Source organism: Octopus bimaculoides, chromosome 4 (assembly GCF_046866305.1).
Source record: "Octopus bimaculoides isolate indiv1 chromosome 4, ASM4686630v1, whole genome shotgun sequence".
Taxonomy (NCBI): Eukaryota; Metazoa; Mollusca; class Cephalopoda; order Octopoda; family Octopodidae; genus Octopus; species Octopus bimaculoides.
In genome coordinates this window covers 147,041,810-147,047,180 of record NC_142931.1, presented here as the reverse complement: position 1 = coordinate 147,047,180, position 5,371 = coordinate 147,041,810, and positions in this window count along the sequence as shown.

Below are 5,371 nucleotides of genomic sequence, written 5' to 3'. Positions count from 1 at the left end.
TAGATAGATAGATAGATAGATAGATAGAGAGACATAGATACACACACACACACACACACACATATATATATACACATACATACATACATACATACATACATACATACATATATATACACATACATTACATACATTACACACACGTATGTATTTACAGTGCGAGCTGGCAGCTGAACTAGTAAATCGTGAATTCTGTTATCTAAACTTTGTTTATATTAGTGAGAAAAATCTCAGAAATCCCTAAACAATCTTAGGGAACAATTGAAGGAATTAAGTGAGGAAGTTTGCATTGCAATACGATTGCAGCTCCCAGTGGCTGAGATCGATGGTGAAAACGGAAACCTGATTTATTCGACACAGCAATTACGGTGGAAAGAAAAACATACAACACCTGATATTTTGTTGTATCATCATTGATTTTTGTTTCACAAAATCTTAATAAGATCAAATAAAAGTTCAAAGCCCATTAAAAATCATTAGCTCGTTTGTGAAGTTGTTATCCTACAATATTTAATACTTTTATTGACACAACCATTCATGTATGTTTGCTACTTTACGTTTAGAAATCTTTGTGGAAAACAAACGAAACACGTTTAGAAACTTTTATTTCTCTTTTTTTTATTATATATATATATTTCATTTATTAAAAACAAGACACGTTTTGGAACATTTTATGTCAACAGATTACGAGCAAAGTTGTTTTTGTCTCCGCAAATCGCAGTCCGTAACATAAAGGTCGGTCCAGTTTATTCAGAGGACCCAAACGATCTAAGACGTTAATAAGTGTTTATTAGAGTTGATAACAAGTCCAGTATACCTGGTGAACTGTATAAACGATATAATTAGCAAGCGATAATGTTTTAGCTTCGTTTCTTTAACGATTGATGCTAATTCTATCAGGATTCATTTTTTGTCATTCATTTTATGATTACTTGATTACATCCGGAAAAAAAAAACATTCAGCAAAACTTCCATAAAAACTTTGAAAAAATATTTGATATAGGTTAATCTGTGTTTTGATAACTGAAACGTGATCGATATTGATAATTAACGAGTCCAAGAGGACAGTACCAGTTATGTACTGTGGTTCATCCAGTCAACTATATTGTTCCTTACAAATCTGTAACGTTGCGTGATTAAAAAAAGATTAACTCAATAAACTTGGTGAAATTAACTGACATATTTAAACATTTAACAAGGAAACATGTATCTTAACCTGTTTTAATAGAGGTTACATCCAAAGGGCTACGAATGGGTTTTGGCTTTGCGTTTTCGGATGTTTATCCTTAATTAAAAATGTTTCCTCTTCTTTGCAAGTACATATATGAATTTAATTATATTTGTAGTCTAATTAAAACTTTAACAAAACAACAATGAAAATCTGTGATCCTCAAACCAATGCAAGCAGACTGGTAACGAGGGCGTGTGATTACGGGTGGGCAAACTTCTACCCAACCTCACACGAAGGAGCAATTGTGTAACAGACACCACTGAAAAAGGTATCTGGAATTAAACAGCTTTCATTATAAACAACATAATTGAAATATTCAAAAGAGGACCAATAATTCTTCCCGAATCACACGTTCATAAGGCCGGTTTTCTGGATTCTGTGGCGTGCATACTCACCCCGCATCGCCCTCTACTGGACGGGACGTCAGTCCATCGCGGAGTTATTCATTTTCGCCAGTAACATGAAGTGAAGCGTTTTGTTCAAGAACACTAGGCATCGAAACCACAATCTTACGACTATGAATGCAACCCCCTGACCACAATGCAATGCGCTTTCATGATTGGAATATTACTCTTTTATACGTAAATTTAAATTTACAATGCTGCCATTTCTGTCTCTCTCTCGCTCTCCTATACACTCAAGAAACCTTTTAGTGAAACACTGTCATATGTCTTCTCTACATTTCTCTTCGCTAAAATACATAATCAGGAAAACACACAGCCAAACCACTCAGACCTCCACATGAAACCCAATACACCGCATACACAACATACAACAAAAGTGTTTTGATTGAAAAAATGTTAACAAAATGGAAAAACATTACAAAGGTAAAATTACCAGCAGGGGAGTTTCCCCCACCCTAATAAAAAAAGTGCATCCTGGTGGACATAGCAAAATTTAAAAAACTAAAAAAAAACTTTCGGATCTGATATAGACCCTATAGGGACGAAGGTAGAGTTTGATACCCTGCTTCCTGTCATTGAACGCAAGGAAGTGGAAACACTTACAAAGGAAGTAACTGTTGCGATGAACTTGTAAGAAAAAACAAATGTATTAAATGTCACAAATCGAGTGCAGGGCTCGAGTAGCCATTGCATCCCTACATTCATATATCCTTCTTTCATTACATTATTTACATTTGACGGATATTTGTCCTCATCTTGTTTGTTGTTAACACAACGTTTCGGCTGATGTACTCTCCAGCCTTCATCAGGTGCCCCGGGGGAATTTCTCCCCTTTCATAAAGAAATAATAAAATATAATTAATTCCCCACTGCCAACTACTGATGAGGTTCAAATATATCGAAATAGCTATGTATACGAGTATTGAACACTTTATACTTGAATGTGAATATTACTGATTCGATGAGTGAAACGAAAAACAAAAGAAAAATATTCAGACTGTATGATATATATTCTAGACTATCCAACTCAAATTTGCTTTAATAGCGAAAAAATAAACGAAATGTCTAGCAAGACGATCGTCTGCCTTGTAATGGAACGACCAATCAAATAACAACCTACAGCGATGGAAACCATTTATATTACTATGTTGATTTTTTTTATTTGTTTCAGTCATTTGACTGCGGCCATGCTGGAACATCGCCTTTAGTCGAACAAATCGACCCCAATACTTATTCTTTGTAAGCCTAGTACTTATTCTATCGGTGTCTTTTGCCGAACCGCTATATTTCGAGGACGTAACTACACCAACATCGGTTTCAAGCGCTGGTGGTGGCGGAACAAACACAGACACACAAACATATACAACCACATATATACATATATATTTATACGACAGGCTTCTTGTAGTATCCGCCTACCAAATCCACTCATAAGGCTTTGGTCGGCTCGAGGCTATGTTAGAAGACACTTGCCCAAGGTGCCATTCAGTGGGATGAGAACCGGGAACTGTGTGTTTGGGAAGCAAGCTACTTACCGCACAACCACTCCTGCGCCTACGGCTACTCATGTTTGTATTGATTGAGACTATGTGTGTGTGTGTGTGTGTGTGTGTGTGTGTGTGTGTGTGTGTGTGTGTGTGTGTGTGTGTGTGTGCCTTTCATCCTTTCGGGGTTGATGAAGTAAGTACCAGTTGAGCACTGGGGTCGATTTAATCGACGAGCTGCTACCCCCAACATTCCAGGTCTTGTGCCTATAACAGAAAGAATATTAAGCATGTTAGCACCCATTTTACTCTTTGTGCGAGTGTGTGAGCGCACGCGCGTGCGTGTAATTATTTGTTAATGTGGAGGAAATAAAAAAGAACATAGAAAAAATACACACCCATTAGCGAAATCTTAAATGTATGGAAACAGTGTTTATCCAAATATTCTTTTCTAAAGGGAAATAAATACAAACCAAATGAAAAACAGCTTTATGTGAACTGGTTTTTTGTTAATGAAGGTAATTTCCTAAACGATTTTGCTTTATTGTAGAGCAATAGTTGTTATGTGTGGAGTCGTAGGGAAGTAAATAACATCTTTAAGAGACATAAATATTCACTCCACAAAATTTTTTTCTAACATCGGTTACATACTTTGACAATTGATTTCTTGAGATAACATATTCGGAACTAAGCAGATATATTTTACCGGGTACAGTGTCTAGTCGAAAGAACAAACATTTGTAATATCATTTGGATATTCTTAAAGATACGCAAGCGAGTTATTGTATGTTTCTAATGAATTGTCATAATGAAAGCAGGCATAGCGTATATATGTCTTGTGCCCTGGTGGGTAGTTGTTCAGAAGGAGATAATCATTTCTAGGTAAACCTCGGCAGGATTATTTAAATTTTAAATCAAAGAACAGGGAAGAAGATATGTAGACTATGTATGTATGTATGTAGAGGACTAATTGTAAGGATAAGCAAGTTAGGCAAGTCGATATAAAATATTAAATACATTTAATACAAAAAATGTACATATGTTTACATATAAAAAGGTCTGATTTTCACAGGATAGAAAAGATATCAGGAATTAAATGGGTTGAATATTCAATCCCTTTAATACAATTATTCTTCTGCCTGCTCAAGTTTAAACCTTTTGAGCACTATGAAGTGTATTCTATACGGAGAATATCCATCCCTCATCTAGAAACTATATGTATGTATATTAATTGCAGTGTACAGTATTATATATCCATTACGGCCGATCTTACCAATTGGTTTTGCATTAACGATTCAACGGAGTGTTACATAACAGTCCGATTATGTAGCCCTTCGTCCTTCAGAGATGGCAGTTAAGGAATGAAATATGACGACTGCTCTTGGTTTGTGATTGCTGTGAAAAAGACGACGAAACGAATCAAGCAAGTATTAAGAGTTATGTCCCTTGGCACCAAAAAAAAAAAAAAGCCGCCTCGTCAGGTGTTGCAAGGCGACAAGAGTTTTAAGGAAAAATCTGCACGGAAAACGCATGTATGCTTTAGGATCGGTGTTAATTGTTACGTAGTCACCAATTACTGTAGTATCGCCAATTGTCGTGGCGGTACTTTTATTTTACACTATAACCGTGTAGTAACAATAAAATATATAACAATGCAAGGTAACAACAGCGTAACAATCCAACAAACTCTCCACGAACCAACAAACAATATTCCGACAAACTACCAAAACGACACCTGACGACTTTCTGCGATTGACGCCTACTCTCAATTCTTTATTTGGCCACCAAGAGCCCGACACAGAGGGGACAATACAAAGACAGACAAAACATGCAGTGGGGTGGGGGAATACAACGAATGAATTAATGAAAGGACGATATATGAATGTGGGGATGCAATGGCTACTCGAGCCCTGCACTCGAGTTGTGACATTTGATACATTTGTTTTTTCTTACAAGATCATCGCAACAGTTACTTCCTTTGTGAGTGTTTCCACTTCCTTGTGTTCAATGACAGGAGGTAGGGTATCAAACTCTACCTTCGTCGCTATAGGGTCTATATCAGATCCGAAAGTCTTTTTTTAGTTTTTTAAATTTTTCTATCTCCACCAGGACGCACTCTTTTTTATTGGTGGTGGGGAGGGGAACTCCCCTGCTGGTAATTTTACCTTTGTAATGTTTTTCCATTTTGTTAACACTTTTTCAATCTCAACACTTTTGTTGTAGTATGTTGTGTATGCGGTGTATTGGGTTTC